This window comes from Dermacentor albipictus, chromosome 6 (genome assembly GCF_038994185.2).
Source record: "Dermacentor albipictus isolate Rhodes 1998 colony chromosome 6, USDA_Dalb.pri_finalv2, whole genome shotgun sequence".
Classification (NCBI taxonomy): domain Eukaryota; kingdom Metazoa; phylum Arthropoda; class Arachnida; order Ixodida; family Ixodidae; genus Dermacentor; species Dermacentor albipictus.
In genome coordinates this window covers 20,905,253-20,924,695 of record NC_091826.1, presented here as the reverse complement: position 1 = coordinate 20,924,695, position 19,443 = coordinate 20,905,253, and the positions used below count along the sequence as shown (strand labels likewise).

The following is a 19,443-nucleotide window of genomic DNA, read 5'->3' as shown; positions in this document are numbered from 1 at the left end:
GCTTCCACCCGGGTTTTCGGGGTCTTTCTGAACCTTCACACATGTTTGTCGCACAGTTGTTTTGGGATAAATTTAATTTTATTGACTGGCAATTTCTTTCCCGGCATACGTAGGACTACCTACATGCTGCTTTGCATAGAAGAGGGAAGGAGGTCAAAACATGCTAGGAGAGGACAGAAAAGGGTGGAAAAGAGTTGACAGATCGCAAGAATGCATTCAAATGGTGACTGTATTTGCGAAAGGGAGTAGGGGGAAGGGGATGTGGGGCTAAATATGACCCACCCTGTAAACCTTACATGTAAGTTGCCATATTGAGTATAGTACGCATCTTTGACGCTGGCCCGCTGCCTGATTCAGTCCTCATAGAACATCACGCGAGTAAATATGATAATAGGGTGTTTTAGAAGTATACAGCCTATACCCAAAGTTCGCGTGGGCTAAGCCCCTTCATCACAAAAGTACAAATGAAGCCGCGCTTGGTTATATCGGCATTCGCAGTGTCGTTGATTCCGCTCTTCGGTTAGGTCACGCGCAATTTCTGAAACTCTCTAATAATATTTTCAGTGGATACGAAGGCGACAAAAAAGAAAAAAAAATGAAATCACGTGTTTCGATAACAAGGCGAGCGTCTTACGGAAACTTGTGAATTCACAGGGAATCTTACTATATAGTGCCGTGCGAACGGTTAGGAAAGCAACTTGAATTATTGGCACATAAGAATTTTGAATGAACCCTAACGCGCGCCGCGGTGTCCCAGTGGCTATGGCGCTGCGCTGCTGAGGTCGTGGGTTCGATCCCGCCGGCCGCATTCCGATGGGGGCGGAACGGAAGAAAGACAAAAAAAAAATAGCCCAGTGTGTCGTGCATATTGGGTGCACGTTAAAGACCTTCTATACACCGTCAATGCGACGGTATATACGGATCGCTTAACCAGTCCGCAGGCGAGTGTGACGTAGCCGAGTGGTGTAGCGAATCACGCAGCTCGTCAGCGGGTATACATACCACGTGCGATGCGTGATTGGGCGGCGCTGAAACACGCCATGCACGTCTGCAGACAGAATGGGCGATCCATCCCGAAGTGCGAACCCAGCCCTTAAGAACTCCATGTGGTCAAAAGTAATTCGGAGACCACCCACTACGGCGTGTCTCATAATTGGATCGTAGAAATATCCCTTGTATATTCCACCAGGAATATCCAACAGAGCAGACAATGAAATCATCCCTCTCCCCCATATGTTTTATTCGTGGTAATTTTTTTAAAGCCAAGCGTTTCTCTTTTTTTTTTTTCTTTGCGTGAATTCGCAATTACACTCATATGCGATGATTACTCAGTTGCACAGATACTCATTGCCTCCATTCCTTCAGAAAAATGTTTGCTTGTAAATTTAGAAAGATAAACCGTTATGGATAACGCAACAAGAACGCCTCAAGCCACAAGCACGGAGACAATCGAGACAAGTTTACGTATACTTGCCATCATTCCTTTTATAATTCCTTGGTAGCTGGACGACCGCAGTGCCAGACCTTCGACTGGTAATATTTGTGGGAAACAACATTACGGCGCACCATACTGGACAATGTCGGAATATAGCCAACTTGTCATCTCTCATTGACCCACGTGGCTACCGTACGGCCCGCCCCTCTGATTGGCCCAAAATGCCGCCATTACGGAATTTAATAATATGGCGGAATTAGGCGGTGTCCGGAATAGCAGCCGCGGTTGGCTTACGATGATGGAGTCGCTGAAACAGACCGCACGTAGCAGACGGCGCTAATGATTCTTAATGGCATTCCCTTTAAATCAGGTTGGCTGCAAGTGGTCACCCAGCGTTTTTGAGCTACTTACAACTTCGTACCTACAAGTGGCGCCCTCTAGTGAATACGGTGTGCTGTCTTCTCAATGATGCCGCGTTCTGCATTCGCTCGTCTGCATACACCGCTGTCGTCTGCCACAAACCGAGAGTTCCTGGGTGAGTCCTGAGGAGGGAGCAGCCATTTGCCGAGCACTTGAGATAAAGAAGAAAAAAATGGCTGTGGCTTAGCTAAGGTTAAGCCCAGGATGCGAAGCATACTAGCCTTTATTTTAGTTGTTGAACCACTGTTTAGCCTGGTGAACTGCTGTTCCTTGGCTATATTTGGTTCGGCTAGACGAAGAAACAACTCATGGGTTACCCTGCTTCGCCTTCAAGAGTGGAACGCGACAGCGTTCCCGTCGACCCGCCAGCGACTACGCGCCCCGCATTGGACGCGGTGAGCGTCGAGCAACGCAGCGTTCGGCGCGGCAACGAAATGTGCGCCTGAGCAAGCGTCGCACGCCTTAGAAACAGCTCGTTTCTAAGGCAACACCGCATTCACTAGAGGCGCTTTTGTACCGCTTTGAAGCATCGTACTCGTGGCTCAGTGGTAGCGTCTCCGTCCCACACTCCGGAGACCCTGGTTCGATTCCCACCCAGCCCGTCTTGCAAGAGTTGAGCCAAAGCCACTTCTCCTCTGTCGTGACGTCACGGTGTCACGTGATTTCATGGTCACCGCCGCGCCTGAGGAGCTGGGTTGAGCCCTCGTAATATGCTTCGCATAAAAAGAGGGAGGGAAGGTGAAGAGTTGTCAAACTACATGAGCACGTTCATAATCGCGAGGTTAAACAAGTTTTACCTATATATAGGAGCGCCTGAATTAGGACAGGCCGTTGGCTGTCCCAAATTCTGCTCAGCAAATCAAGCGCTGTTTGGCGTAACCGAAGGCTAATGCCTTGAACCACAAGTTTCATCAGACTGCTGCCTGAAAGAAAGCGACGTCCGTTGACAAAGAGCGGAGTAACAAATCTCCGCTGTTTGTGCACTCCGAAGACGACAGAGAGCCGGGCGATAACCGCGGCTTCCACGGAGAACTGTAGCCGTTTTCCATCGCAAGTGGCTCTCCCCGGCCACGACAACGGAAAACGAAAGTGTGTGGCCCTGTTGCCAAAGCACAGTTGCCCACGGGAAAGGCGGAGAAGCGAACGGAACCGACATTGCTTGCAGGACTGACGACAACTATGCATGCAGGAAGGGAGCGCGTGAGTTTGTCTTGTGACATCTTGTAACCTACACCTCTTCGTTACGGGCATATTGTATACCCACATTCACACCCCGTACGGACCGCAAATGACATTCATGTGTTCCGCGTATAGTAGTGTTTTTAATTGCACAGTGGAAATGGACTATACTGTTACTTAACGCGGGTGCGTATTGGTCGCTTCACCTAGCTGGTTTGGTACTCTTTTTTTTTTCTCTATTGTTTGCATTTTTTACAGACTTAGCATGTTTGTGTGCTTGTGTGTCTACGACGTCTGTGCGTACTTATCGGGAAATTGGTAGTCTCAAAGACCCCAATTGTGTATTCGAATGACCGCTTCTGCCTTATATATATTGCCATCGGTTTACACAATTACTAAACCACAAGTCCGAACTCGGTTTTTCGGGCAGGGGCTTGGGTTGACGTAACAGCTCAACAGCACGAGCAGAAAATGAAGGGCACGGCTATGCGCAGGACGAACGCGGACTTCCAACTATACTTCTTTTATCCAGATCGACGTGTTACCTACCCACAAGGAAACCAAGAGCATGATCCAAGAATCACAGGTAATCGTACGTGGTAAAGCAGAAATAAAAATTACCCGTGGTTCTTGTGTCTGGTCTTGCTTTTCCCGCTCGCACAGTTAACAATTAGTGACCATGACCGCGTTAACCACGACTTACCTGCCACCCCAAACACATAATTTGGGTGAGGGGTTGGAAGAATGGCGTGGGATGTATAAGGTCAGTGGTCTGCGCACCGACATATAACGTTCACTGTGTTGACTTTTGGCTTGGTTTCAATTCCTATTGCTTCATAAATTAGTCGAGAGTACGGCCGCGATCGACTGCGACGACTGTCGGAGATTTAACTGCAAAGTGTGCGTGACTTGAGACAACGTTGTATACTTTCGTTTACTGGCCAAACTTCGTAGCAATGGCGGACACCAGAATTTGCTTGGTAGCCGCCAGTAAAGTCGTTAATTGCCCAACGTTCACTAATTAACGTCTTTGACTATACGGAACACGTAAGTGCAGAATTAGAATCACCCAGCACGCGAAGCATAATATTTTTTTAGAAACTGTTTTGCAGCAATTTCGAGAAATATATACGGACCCAATATCTGCAGCGAAAATTCTTTGTTGTTGCAGTTATTCCGAACTACGGAGAAACTGCAGTGCAATAACTATTGACTAAAACAGCGGTGCACTTCGCGGCAGATTTCGAGTCCGTATTTGTCGAAACTTTATAGCGCCAAACATAAATTTTCCACCAAAATATTACGATTTGAGTATACCGGCTGACTTCAGTTCTGCACCTAGAACAGGACCCCTGTAGTGACAGTAATTACGGAATTAGTGAAAATTTCATCGATTAATAATCGTCTTGGCGGTTATCACGCGAATTCTCATGACCGCCACGTCTGGTGTCTCTCAACTGTACCAGCGTCACACGGGCACATTAGATCGCAATCGAGCCCTGTTGAGATCAGCGACTTTTTTTTTCTTTTTTTTCTTTTTTTTAGCAGCGATTTACTCCTTTCAGTGAAGTTGCGCACGGGAGCCAATCGTGAACGAAAAGTCGCCGAGTTACGCCGGTACTAGTCATTTACTAGTACCATACTAGTCGACAGCGTACTTCGAAAACTATAGCCGAGCTGAACTTTGAACGGCGCCACGCTGAGACGCTTATATGGCATTCCTGGGCACGTTAATGCAGGGACCTTAATGAGCATTCCTAGGGAATACATGCAGGAACCTTAACAGGACTCTGTAAATAACTTTGGTGCCAATGTATTTCAGGCGCGTGTATGTATTAATGTGTGTGTTTACTTTTTAGTAGATTTGTTCTTTCTTTCACTCTTTCATTCCTCACTATCCAACTTGAAGCAGCATGCCATGCCTGTCGCTATCTACGCCGCGGTGGCGTAGTTGATATATGGCGTTACTTTGCTGAGGTAGCGGGTTCAATTCCATTACGACGGGAGCCAAATGGCAAAAAAATAAAAAAAAGGTTGTGTATTTAGGCTTAGCTGCACGTTAGAGAGAACCATCAAGTGGTCAAAAATTACGAGGGTTGCAATGTGGGCTTGTTGGTTAGGTTAGGTGTGTGTTCCTTTGTGTCTTCTCTTGTCCCGTCTTTGAATCGCGCCACCATACTTCCCTTGAAGTAAAAAATTAGTTCGGATTTCCCCTACTACGGCGTGGACCTCGTACTCAAAGTCGTGGTTTTGGCACGCCGAAACCCCAGAACTAAATTCTCTTTTGGCTAAGCTATAAAGATACCGTTAAGCTCTCTCTATAGCCAAACCGTTCTTTATGGTGAACCAGCCGATGCCGGATTCGGCGGTTCCACAACGCTTCGCGCTTTTAGCAAGGTTAGAATCTTTTGCGTGCGTGCAACAGCTGCACACGCGGGAGCGCGATTTTCGTGCCCGAGGTGTCGACATAAAGCAGGACGCACCCGCCGGAGTCATAGCGGAGCGTGGTTGTAATGATTTCGGGAGCGTAACAATGGCGCCGTAAACAAAGCGGCGAGCGGGAGAGGCAGCCGAGTTGTTTTTCTTTTTTTTTCTTTTATTCGTGTGCGCTTCGGGGACCGAGTCGAACGCTCTTTTTAAGGACCCGCGCGCGAACAGGATGGATGGTCCTTGTGTCTTCAGGGAAAGTCGGCATAATAGACCTTCCCGTGGACAGTTAAGCGTTTCAAAGCTATACACATTGATCTTAACAACCGTGGTGGCGGAGGACAGACAGACAGACAGACAGACAGACAGACAGACAGACAGACGCAGGCAGGCAGGCAGGCAGGCAGGCAGGCAGGTAGCTAGCTAGCTAGCTAGATAGATAGATAGATAGATAGATAGATAGATAGATAGATAGATAGATAGATAGATAGATAGATAGATAGATAGATAGATAGATAGATAGATAGATAGATAGATAGATAGATAGATAGATAGATAGATAGATAGATAGATAGATATCCCTGAGGTCGATGAGGGTTCGCATGCATACATGGGCGGCTTGTTGCGTCTACAGTACGGTCCACTGTTGAAGGGAACGCACTGTCGTGCGGCTCTCGCTTTCCTGGAGCCCTAGCGGCAAGTGGCGGCTGTGCAGTATTGCACACTGCACAGGGTTGTAGAGGCAGCTGCGAGCGCCACCAACCGCGAATGGCCTGCCACAAAGCCAGGTGACTGTAGACGTGGCCGGAGGGACAAATTTGCACGTGCCTTGCGCTCGTGTTCCCTTTGACAGTTCGAGTTGCCTATTCTAGTTTGAAGTTTATTTCCTTTCTTCATTACAGAAAGAGGAAACAAGAGCTAAAGGCCATTCGGCCTGACAGGGGCTCTTGCTCCTAAGTGCGTTCGGGTTGCATGATGGACAGCCATGTGTGCGCGCGCGTATGTATGTATGTATGTATGTATGTATGTATGTATGTATGTATGTATGTATGTATGTATGTATGTATGTATGTATGTATGTATGTATGTATGTATGTGTGTATGTGTGTATGTATGTATGTATGTGTGTGTTTGTGCGTGTGCGTGTGTGTGTGTGTGTGTGTGTGTGTGTGTGTGTGTGTGTGTGTGTGTGTGTGTGTGTGTGTGTGTGTTGACACGTGTACTTATTTACCTTTCTCTGGTGACCGCTTTTCACCGGCTAACAAATGTTAAACGTAATCTCACGTCGCAGGAGACGCCTGCATGCATCACAAGTTTCTCGAATGTCATCAAAAGTCCTATCCCTTGTCTGTTGTCACCGAACCTCGTGCAATCTGATTGTATGCGCGACACGAATTGTCTGTGCTTTCCGGAATACATGTGGTTGTGTGTGTGTGTCTTAACCCATAGTTGGCTGTACACCAGCGTTCTTGTATAGCGCGTCATAGTTTACATGGGTTCATTTCACTCACGATAGAAATTAAAATTTTTTACGGGTAAGAAAAATCAAATGCTCATGCGCGCTTGTTGAATGAATGAGTAAAACGTTTATATTGAAAAGGGATTGCTCTTGTATAGACAGCGTATGCGAATTGACGGGCAGGGTTATTGAGCTATATAGTTGCACTAAAAGTGCCGAGGTCTAGTCAGGCCCGTCCGATAAGGTCGGTCTCTGTGGAGAATTCCCATGATATCAGACGACGTTTCTGTGTTTCAAGAGGGAGATTAGGCGGTGGGGAGATCCACTCCTCGCAGCCGATGGCATCACATGCTCGGGCAAATTTATAAAAAAAAAACGCTTTTTCCTTGTTTAGAGTTAGCAACGCGTCTGGGAGTCGCAATTAACCCTGAGCCCCCACTACACCATATAATAATTTACACCCTTAAAAATTAATGAGGGTGTAAATTAGTGTTTAGCTCACATCCTGACGCTGCTTTTAGGTGCACGGGTGTGAGTTGTAGAGCGATTTACACCATTATTCACTTTTAAGCGGGAACATTGTTTTGCAGTGTACTGCGTCCCTCGCGCAGGCCCGCGTGTTGCAATGTGACGTCCAACGTCGTAATTTAATTCAACGTCGCGAGATGGCGCCACCAGCGGCGTCATTGATGTGTACGTCACCGGCATTCCGTAAACGGTAGTGCGTTCACAGACAAGCTAAATCTCTCTATTAGTCGAATGGCTAATCCGTTCACGTATAATATGTATAGGGCGGAAATTGGGGAAGTAGTGCTAGAGAACTACTGCCGGCGCCCGAATAATCTCGACTTTCTCTCTCTCTCTCTTTCGTATCGCTTTCTTTCTCACCATTTGTATACGTCACTACAGCAGCGGCCACTGTTATGCGCGCCCGGGTGGGCGCGCTCGAGGAGGCATTGTTGCTCCGAGAAGAATGGTGTTTCTATTCCGCCGGCAGCTCTTTGAGCACGGTCTCAGTGGGCACACACACACACACACACGGAGAGAGAGAAAAAAATGAACGAAAACAAAAACGGAAACGGCAAAAGGCATAAAGTCGTGCTGGGAAGAAGCATACTCCCGTCAAGCGTTTATACGTTCTCACAATGGCATTCGAGCGATACCGTTTCTTCCTTCCTTTCTGTCATATAGCCGCTATAGCCGCGCGCTTTTGACTGCAACATTAGCAGCCGGGGCGCTTACCGTATTGCCGGCGCATTTCTACGGTGCGCGGCGGTGATTTCTGCTTTTCTTGGGAGCTCGCATCGATAAGATAAGGACGGCGGCTCGCTGGCCCTCGGTGGCTTCGCGCTTTATCGTTGTTCCGAGGTGACGCGCAGTCGATTTGAGCGCGCGCGTGTGTATTTAGCTCAGGAGGACAAAAAAAATATATAATTATAGTCTGATCAAGAAAAAAATAAAACGGAAATCAGAGTGGGCGTAACACAGGAGTCCACACTGCAATCGGGAGTAGAGAGGGGGGAGGAGGCTGACCTCAGACGATAAAGTGCTCGAACGAGACGGCGCATGATGCGGCGTCGAGACAACATCGCTGTTGCACGCAGTATGTGCTGCTTGACCGGCGTGTATAAGAGAGATTCTTCAGCCTGTCCGTCCAGTGTCACATATTTGACGGTATACTGCATGGGAGCGGTGTTCTGGACGTTGTCGAATTCCGCCATATTGTAGAGGTTTGCCATCTGGTCAGCTCTGATTGGTCCAGAACGGCTACAGGCCTGGAGGACATGCTACAGCCTCTCCGATTGGCTCGAAAATGCCGCCATTACCAAATTTTATAAACGTGGCGGAATTCGACAATGTCCCGAATGCCATCACGGAATACGCCTGAAGACGTCGACGGCAGCGGCATAAAGAATAAAGAGACTCTACAGCGGCAGCGCTTCTGGCGCTATCTTGAGACGCTAAGTTCAACTAGAGGAGACGGAAGTATGACCATGTTGTCCTTAGCTGCTGGGGTCCCTAATGGCGTCGACAGCAACAATAATTAACACATAATGACTCAACATTTATTTTCTCCCTCTTGCGACAATACGGATGAGGCACAAAAACGTTTCTATCGTGTTGTGGTTGAAGAAAGCGTCGTAAGATGTCGCTGCCAACATTGCTGCACCAAACAAGCCCCTGATGCTGCTGCCCTCAATAGAAAGATTTAGCCTGTACGTAAACGTATAACAATTTACAGAACACAGGTACACCGAAGACGCCAATGGCAGCAACAGTGCTGGTTGAACCACGTTGTGACTGTTTCTTCAACCACAGCACCTGAGAAGACCTTTGTGTTGCGTCATTGATCTCGAGAAAAATAAAAGATCCACTATAGGTATGCTAATGATTGTCGCTGGCAACGCTTTTGCTCGTTGAAATTGTGGTCCAGTATGTTTGACGTCAGCGTCAAAAGATGGCGTCACCGCTACTGGTACTCACGTCTGTCTGTCCGGCGTTCTGCCGGTATTCCGCATACTGCAATGCTTTTCTGTCATGCTAAGAATATCTAATAACGAGTTTTAGCTTGTCCGTTAAAGTTATTGCCGTTTGCGAAATAGCGGATTACTTTAGGTGTAGACGTTAACGTCCGGGTTGGTGGCGCCACATGGTGACGTGGAGTTCAACCAAAGAGGTACGGCGGTAACCGACTATATTATGCAGGGTGGTGCAAAGTGTCAGCAGCGGCGCAATCGCTAACATGCCGCCTCTGCTTTATTTTTATTCGACAGGAAAACCGAAAAAAAAAACGTGTTTTGCGCGTTGTGGTTGGACAAACAGTCGCAAGATGTCGCTACCAGCGTCGTCGCAAGCTAGATATCAGAGGTGAATCGTAGCTGCTTTCGCGACAAGTTCGGCACTGCCACGTGCATACACTCGTTCATTCGCAGTTTGGCTGGGATCGAACAGGGCAAGTGATGGGACGAAATATGCACAGTAGACGACTTCGTCCTGTATTTTCCGTAACCCTTTCAGGATGCATCATGCAACCAGCCCAGTCAGCATACTTATACACGATAGAATAATCGACATTTGGGCAAGTTGCAAAGTACAGGTTGAACATCTCGAAGGGACAGCTCAAGACGACTAAGACAAAAAAAGCAGGTCTGTGGCTGTCCTGTGTCTTTCCCGATTTCCGCCTTAGCCTTGTGTTGTCCCTTCGATACACTTACATACGCAGTTTGACGAATGATTACTTTTTCGAAGATTACAGATCACATGTGCGCCTTTGTTCCGATCACTTCAGGTGTTATCGCTTGATGCCACGTAGAAGTATAAGAAAGCTCAAATTGTTTCTCAAATAACTCACGATCCCTTTCTACTAAACATATTTGCGATAACCACATGCTTATTGGAGCCGCAGTCAGCAATCTCTTGATTCACGAGGTCGCGGGATCGAATCCCGGCCGCGGTGGCCGCGTTTGGATGGGGCGCGAAATGCACACCCGTACCCCGTGGGGTCACGTTAAAGATTCCCTGTGGGTCAGAATGAACCCTGAGCACACCACTACGACGTGCCATCGCGGGTTCGGCGCGTGAAACCCCAAAATTAATTCAACTTCTTTATTCCGCACATTGGCAAAGATACAGCCAGAGACTGTTGGAGTATAACGGATCCATGGTCTGGAATCCCATACCGCATTATTTATAATCGCACATAATTTTCCTAACACACATAATTTAATAACCGAATAAAAGCTACTGGCATCGCTACTGGGAACCAAGAGAGAGAAAGCAAGGACAGGAAAAGCAGGGAGGTCAACCAGAAGAGTATCCGGTTTGCTACCCTACACTGGGGGTGGGGGAAAGGGGAATAGAAAGAAGAAGAAAGGGAGAGAGTAAGCACAGAGTACGTCTGGGAGGGACACTATGCACAGGGACACTATAAACGGACTCTTAAACCGGTGTACCTCAAGTATTGCAGTAATGCACGATTCGCTTTTCGTGCCAGTGACGGGTGTGGCCACGGTCCGAGTATCTTTGACTCGGTGAAAGGTCGTAAGTCTAGTCGGTGCAAAGTTTCCTGCAGAGAGAGGCGTTGTAGTACATCGTAGCGGGGGCAGGTACACAATAGGTGCTCGATGGTCTCCTCGTACCCACAGGAATCGCACATCGGGCTCTCGGCCATTCCCAAACGTCTCAGCGAACCTCCGTTCTTGCTCCGCGTGACCTCGACGCAAGAGGTCACGTGTTCCATGGGCCGCCACTGAGCAAAGGGACTGACTTCACGGAGCGTTCGCTTGAGCCAAAGCTGGCCGCGTGACGTAATGCTGTCTCCTAATTTTTTTTCCTTCATCCATGGTCGAGGCCTCCGTGACGTCATCTCGGCCACGAGGTTCGGATATTAGCGAGATCTGAAAAGCTGCGTCCGCGAGGTCGCGCGGAACTTATAGCGCGATTTACCGAATATATATATATATATATATATATATATATATATATATATATATATGTAGAGAGAGAGAGAGGACTTTAAGAAACTAAATCGAGAGTGCACATTGCAGATGCCCGGCAATACATGGCCGGCACTTTCCCGCATGCGTACGTTTCAGTGGCGCCACGAGAGAGACCTGACCGGTGTTCTGTATATTTAACTATATTTATCGACCGTCCAAAACGAGCCGCATCAAAAAATTTCACGCTGTCCGCCCGGTACTTCAAGTGGCGGCTGTCGTATACGTGCATGTTTTCGCGCAAGCGTCTCTCTCTCTCTCTCTCTCTCTCTCTCTCTCTCTCTATATATATATATATATATATATATATATATATATATATATATATATATATATATATATATATATATTTAAGATACTTTCAGGGCCCAAAGGCATTACAGAAAGGAGTGGGCGAACATAACAAAACATTTGTGCAATATACCACGACAGATTCAACGTGGCGTTTCATGAATGCTGGCTTTGAAGGTGTCGGTATCCAGGATGACTGCAACGGTGGCGGGAAGGTGGTTCCACTCTTTGCTTGTGCTAGGGATAATAATATTTGGCGTTTTACGTGCCAAAACCACTTTCTGATTATGAGGCACGCCGTAGTGGAGGACTCCGGAAATTTTGACCACCTGGGGTTCTTTAACGTGCACCTAAATCTAAGCACACGGGTGTTTTCGCATTTCGCCCCCATCGAAATGCGGCCGCCGTGGCCGGGATTCGATCCCGCGACCTCGTGCTCAGCAGCCCAACACCATAGCCACTGAGCAACCACGGCGGGTGTGCTAGGGATGAATGCATTACTACAAAGTTCAGTACGTGAAGACGGCACACCAACTTTGAAACTATGCTCATATATATTTAAGGCGCGCCTATAATATATATAAGGCATCCGCGTATAAAACGCAGTTTTCGCCTTCAACAACCTGCGATCGTTGCACGTTATCACGATGTCGCACGCGGTACGTCACGCGATCGATTTTAACCGTTCCAGTGTTGCATACGCGCGCACAGGTGCCACATCGGCGACCACAGTGGGGGGCTGGTTTATACGCGATATATATAGTTCGCTCGGTCCCATCCAACGACGCTCGTGCACCTTCCTAAATCGAAGCCCGCGGGGGCTGGCATATTAATCCTCGGTATACGCCGTCTCGACAGGTAACACACCACGTACACGGGGTGATATGGGCCATGACGCGTCCGGAAACCGACTTCCGGCAAGGACCCTCCCCGGCGTGCGCGGGATGACTGACCGTTCGGGTGGAGCGGACCAAGTGTGGCGCCCGCGGGCGTCGGTTATACGTCGTCCTCCTTGGCGCGCATGCGTCGTCCGAGTAATACGCTCGCGCTGAGCCGCGTACGGGTCAAACGGGAGCACCATGCGGCAGCGCCACTCTGCGGGCACGCGGGGGCGTTGAGCCGTTCGACGGCAGCCGGCGACGTAGCGAGCCGGAACGCTTGGCTTGTCGGCGGCACCGGAGCGAGTCCCATCGGAAACGCCCTCGGGTACCGAGCGTGCGTGCCTGCGAAGGTGCACCGCCGCCGATGCCGCACCGACCGCGTCTCCTCGTTGTGATATACGTTCGGCGCTGGGGGTGCCGTAGGTACCGAACGCCGGCGCAAATTCCGCCATCTTGTCATCTCTGATTGGCTCGCACGGTGGCCGAGCCCTCCGTGATTGGCTGGAAATGCCCACATGGCGGAATGCGGACGTTTCTGGTGGAATTACCTTCTAGTTTCACCGCAGCGGTCTCTGTGCGGGTCTGCTATGTAATGCGTTATATGCAGCACTATAACTTCGCTTTGACTTAGGAAGGGACCCTGCGACGCCGCTGTTTTCTTAACTTATTCTTTCGTTGCCTCTTTAGCATCTATGAAAACACGAGAGCCGTCATAGACTATCTTAACTGTTTGATTAGGAAATGAGAGCAAGCTCTTAGGCAAACTGGCAAAAGGATTCTTCGTCTTTGGGACAGCGCGTGAAAGAATGGTACGTCAGAAAGGCGACGAGATGCAACGTAGACTATTCCTTGACATTCTCGTTGAATATAACACAGTACAAAGTGCGGTTTTAGAATGGTGGCGGCTACTAAAGCTGCAACAACATATTATAATGAAGATGACCGTATACATGCGAAGCAGCATAAAAAAAAACAACAACAAGGTAGCACTGCTGCAACATTCGAAGATTATGACGCACATTCAAATGATACTGGTATTGCTGTTTTGTTTTATGAACAGTGGAAAATCACTCCCGTTCGAGTATTGGCGAAGTACGGCGACTGGCCTAATTGTCTACACAGACACAGACTTCGCCGTTAATCGGCGATGTTGCGCGTTATATAAGAATAAACAGGCCTGCATAATTACCTTTGGCCACGCGGCATTTTCCAAGTGCTCAAATCTCTTCCGGGAACATTCTCTCTCTAATGTCACCACTCCCTCTACCCCGTCCACCTACGTAGGGTAACCGACCTTATGCTTTCGTGGTAAACCTTGAGCTACGACATGTACTTGGACCACAGACTGCAGTGTCACCAGAGCGTTCCGTGCCGTGCGAAGGCGGAACTACCCGCAGTGGTTGCTTAGTGGCTGTGGTGCTGGGCTGTTAAGCACGGGGTCGCGGGATCGAATCCCGGCCACGACGGCCGTATTTCGACGGGGCGAAATGCGAGAACACCCGTGTATGCTTAGATTTAGGTGCCCGTTAAAGAAGCTCAGGTGGTCCTAATTTCCGGAGTCCTCCACTACGGCGTCGCTCATACTGAGATCGTGGTTTTCGCACCTCAAGCCCCACGATTTTGTAAGGCGGAACGGCCCTCCTTCATTCGAGTGACGTATATACATTTGAACGACTCTAACACATTGGCGTCATTTTATGTATGTGTGTTTGCGTTTTTCTCTATCTCTTTCCGTGTATGTGCTTCACTTCTCCACTTCCCTTCCCTGCTCTTCGCATCCCCATATCCCTTCCCCCTTGTTTAGGGTACCAAACCGAATCCTCGTCTTCCGCTTAACCTCCCTCAATGAGGTATTTCAATTATGTAGGTCGCCCGTTACAATTATGCGTGTTGCCCGTTTTGTGTGGGCGATTTATCTATCCCACATTATGCTCGCATACTATAATAAATTTATATATCATGGCAGTCGCTTGAAGTAGTAGCATGCCAGACCCGTTGCCAGGTGTCCTCTCCAGTTTTCATTAAATACCCCCCACTCCTCTCTCCCCCCTAGCAACACTGAAAGCAGCGGTAATGTTGGTTCAACGTTGGCTCACATTACCCTATAGCACTGGCCAACGTTGCAGCAACGTGGGGCCCGCTTGCAGTAGATTTAGTATCTCCTCTTTTCAGACTCTCTCTCTCTCTCTCTCTGTCTCTCTCTCTCTCTCTCTCTCTATATATATATATATATATAAACGAGAAGAAAGGGGGTTAACCGAGGGACCCGATAATTATTAGTCATATAATGAGAAGCCAACAAACACTGACACCAAGTACAACATAGGGGAAATTGCATGTGCTTAATTAATGAAGTAAAGTAACGATAAATTAATGGAAATTAAAGTGGATGAAAAAACAACTTGCCGCAGGTGGGAACCGAACCCACAACCTTCGCGTGTCGCGTGCGATGCTCTACCAATTGTATTATACACATAAATACCCAAGAAAGTGGATGGGGAAACGCCGCCGCGGTAGCTCAATTGGTAGAGCATCGCACGCGACACGCGAAGGTTGTGGGTTCGGTTCCCACCTGCGGCAAGTTGTTTTTTCATCCACTTTAATTTCCATTAATTTATCGTTACTTTACTTCATTGATTAAGCACATGCAATTTCCCCTATGTTGTACTTGGTGTCAGTGTTTGTTGGCTTCTCATTATATGACTAATATATATATATATATATATATATATATATATATATATATATATATATATATATATATATATATATATATATCACTTCGTTTTGCGATTTCACTAAAGTACCCGAAAGCCGCAGTGTCCTCTAAACTTGTCGCCTTACATTTTTTTACTACGGGGGCGTAACTCCTAACAATCGGCCGAGTAATGTGGTCGAATTAATATATACACGTCGTCGCGCACACGTGGTTCTAACGGTGGCGGTGCGACGCTATTGAGACAGCGTCCGCTTTTCAGCGACTCGCGTTGATCGAAAGCATGCTACATCATCCCACGCACCGAACTGGACCGCGTTTCGCCAGGCTCACTAGAAGGTGAAAACGAAAAGAGTAAAGAAGGAAAAAAAAAAGGCGAAGCGTATTTGGCGCCGAAAAATAGCGGAGCACTGCGTCGTGGTCGGCCGGCGCGGAATGATTGATCGGCCGAACGCTCTGCCTCGATTCCACGCAAGTGGTCTTCGCACCTGGTTCCACGTGTGCCGTATATACTTCTCTTTATTTCTCTCCATCTCTCTATATTTTCTTTTTGTGCGCAGTTTTGTTCTTGGAAGCGGTTTCCAGGCGATGTCCGCAGCGTGTTCTCGCGAGATATATAACGCTGCCTTAGAAAAAAAAAAAGATCAAATTTGTGGAAACGAGTATGACTGGAGAAGATGGCGCCTCCACGCTGCCAGGCCAGCAACTGAGTAGAACATGTATGGCATATCCTGTCCATTGCAATAATAGTTTTTGCACTTTCTGGTTGAGCTCAACGTCACCAGTTGGCGCCACTATTGCTGCCACTCGCGTCTACGCTTGCTGTGTTCCATTTGCTGCTTGCGGACAAGCTTATGCAATCACAACCACGTTATGCCAACAGGCAAGGGTGACAGGGAAGTCATAGAAGAAATTAGCGGTTGTCTCTAATAGAAACGTATGCATATGAGGGAACAAACGCGAGTTAATGACATCTTAGTTGAAATCGAGAAAAAGAAATGGGCAAGGGCAGGGGATGTAAGAGGAAGGAAGATAACCGATGGTCATTTAGGGTTACGGGCTGGATTCCAAGAGAAGAGAAACGTAGCACGGGGCGGCAGAAAGTTAGGTTGGCGGATGAGATTACGAAGTTTGCAGGGACAACATGGCTACAATTGGCACAGGACCGGGGTAGTTGGAGAAGTATGGAAGAGGCCTTTACCCTGCAGTCGGCGTAGCCAGGCTGATGATGATGATGATGATGCAAATAATAAAAAAAACATATGCATTGCGCGTGCGTGATGCACCACCATTGAGTTACTAGTGCGGCAATTTTCAAGTCTAACTTCCTTGCATATGCGAACGTGTGCGTACTTGCGTATGCCTACTGGATGTAGCCCCGAGTGTGTCAAACCGGTGTCGTTCGCAGTCATGGTGGCCGATGTGCTACGTGCTACGTCACGTACCACGTGACGCCTGCGCCGTTGTATAGAAAGGTTGTTCCACAACCGCCGCCATCTCTACTTTGTCCTGACAAATGATAATGGTAGTCCAGTGGTTTGATGCCGTAATGCCTTCCAATGCGGCCGACGCCGTCAGCGATTCAACCCGTGACCTGCCGAGCCCAGGATGGCGGGTTCGACTCCTTATACCGCGGCGGCTGCATTTTCTGTGTGGACGGAATGCAAAAGCGACCGTGTATACTTGGGTTCGGGTGCGCGTTGAGGAAAATCACGCGTGGTTCCAATTAATCATGGGACAGATCGTAGGCTATACTGCCGCAGACTCAACGCTATAGAAAATACACGCGCACAGTTGGCCACAAAAGTTTACGGGACAATCGATTTGCGGAGGGGGAGAACAAAGAAACTTAATTCCCGCGAAGCCTCTGCACACATATAGCTTCTTATTCGAAACTCCAGTCCGCAGTAGCTATTGGGACCTATACAGTGTACGTGTTGACCAATGAAGTTGGACCCGCCGTGGTTGCTCAGTGGCTACCCTGATAGGCTGCTGAGCACGAGGTCGCGGGATCGAATCCCGGCCACGGCGGCCGCATTTCGACGGGGGCGAAATGCGAAGACACCCGTGTACTTAGACTTAGGTGCACGTTAAAGAACCCCAGGTGGTCAAAATTTCCTGAGTCCTCCACTACGGCGTGCCTCATAATCAGAAAGTGGTTTTGGCACGCGTAAAACCCCATAATTAATTTAATGAAGTTGGACGAGTCATGCCTTAACACGGAGCAGGAATTCACGTTTGTCGTGGAATAGGCGTCCCGTAAAGTTTTGTGGCCGGGTGTGCGCGCACACGCGCCTAACGGCCGCTCGTGACGATTCGGCTGCACGAGTTGTGTGCTGGGAAAGAGGGGAGGAGGAGGAGGGCAGGGAAAAACACGCGCCACTCTTTCTTTCTTTCTTTTTCCGTGCTCGCCCCCCCCCCCCCCCCCCGCTTCGCTAATTGGGCGCCCAGGGCCCGGCGGAGGAGAGTCGAAATAAATTACCCAAATCCGAGTGCAATCACTGTGGCGCGTATACACCGGCGTGGCACATATCGCGCAAACCCACACGCAGCTTCGAGAAGCCGGTCGCACATTTACTTTTTTTTTTCGCTTCTGTTCTGTTATTCTTGTTGCAAGATACGGAGGCCACGCATATAGGTACACCACTGACTTTACCTTTTTTTTTTGTAGCTTGTATCGTCCACTCGACGCGCTTGCCCCCCCCCCCCCCCCTCCTTCCCCAGCATACGCGGAAGTTGTCGTCACGAATGGTAATTTGATTGGTTGAATCATCGCAGGCGTGCGTCGGAGAAGCCGGCTCACGGGGGTCACTCGTCTTGAAGCAGATGTATAGGACGCAAACGACTGTATATACAGACTGTCGTGAAATGTTTCTCTTCTTTTTTTTTTTTCAAAATTCTGAGAACTGCGACGCAGTGGCTGCATGCCTGTTAAGATAACACGCGACCTGCCCGATACGTCTGAGCGTCGAATAACGCCAGACGCTTCCTAGAATACGCTTTGAGTTCGTGTGAACAGCTGCTGCCCTCGCTGACAAAGAGCAGCACTAATTTCAAACCGCGCTATACGGGCAGAAATGCAAAGCGCGCGCACGCTACCTTTAATTAAGAGCACCGCAAAGACTGTCTGACATATAGGGGGGGGGGGGGGGGGGGGTACAATACAGCGATTCCTTTCTCTCGCGTCTATCCCTTTCTTATCATCTATACCGTTCACGACCGAACGGTCCTGGTGAGAACGTGTAGGCGGAACCATATATATGCAGCACCACTGACGAAGAGGGAGAATGAAAAGAATTAGAACTGTTAGACTATCCCTGCCCCCATGTACACCCGGCGACAAAATATTGCGGAGCACGAGATCCGAGAAAAACGCTGAATATCTCCGCATCCTCACAACGTAGCCTGGTACTTGCCTTTCGGGCCTCGACTGGAATATGCTAACAACATTGTCGTAGACAGTTTTACTGGCTACTGCTATGGGCTGCTCGGGAATCGAACGCTTTCGTACCTCCCGTGGTCCGTAAACTTTCGTCGCCGGGCGTATACGTACACGATGCGGTCGGTTCCACGCAACTCAATTTAAACGCGACGCATTTCCTTGCGCACTGTAAAATAATTTATACACTCAAAATTGAAGAATTCTGTAAATTATTTTACTGTCTTTGATGTGTCACGGTTGGCCTGCTGTACTTGTTCGCACAAGCATGTATACGATAAAGAATGTGTTAATTGGCAGAGCCAATATAGGACGACTTTCATGGGAGGATCTTAGTGCGGGTGCATTATGTATATAACGTGAAAAAAAAAATAAGCGTCTTGAGAGAGAGAGAGAGAGAGAGAGGGAGAGGGAGGGGGGGGGCTGTTTCAGCACCATGCAGATACACGTAGAAGGACACCGTAAGCAGTCAAAACGCACTCTATGTCATCGCATTGCAGTTTGCGTACAGTCGCGCTCAACGTGAGCTGGAACGCGGGGTCGAAAAGGGCTGCAAGGCCACGCACGGCGCCACCGAAGTACGAAAAAAAAATCGGTTTAATAAATGCCAGTAATTGGAACGGTGTTTTATAGTCTACAAATTCTCGCATGCCGACGCTGCCGTGCAGTCTGCAGCCCCTTTTCGACTACGGACACCCGT

At 48.5% G+C, this 19,443-nt stretch overlaps 1 protein-coding gene across 2 annotated transcripts in view; it reads left to right on the top strand.

The window, feature by feature from the left end:
- Positions 1 to 19,443, top strand: part of LOC135921010 (transcription factor Sox-7-like) — a 201,757-nt gene that overhangs the window by 2,951 nt on the left and 179,363 nt on the right. The gene's annotated exons all lie outside the window — the stretch shown is intronic.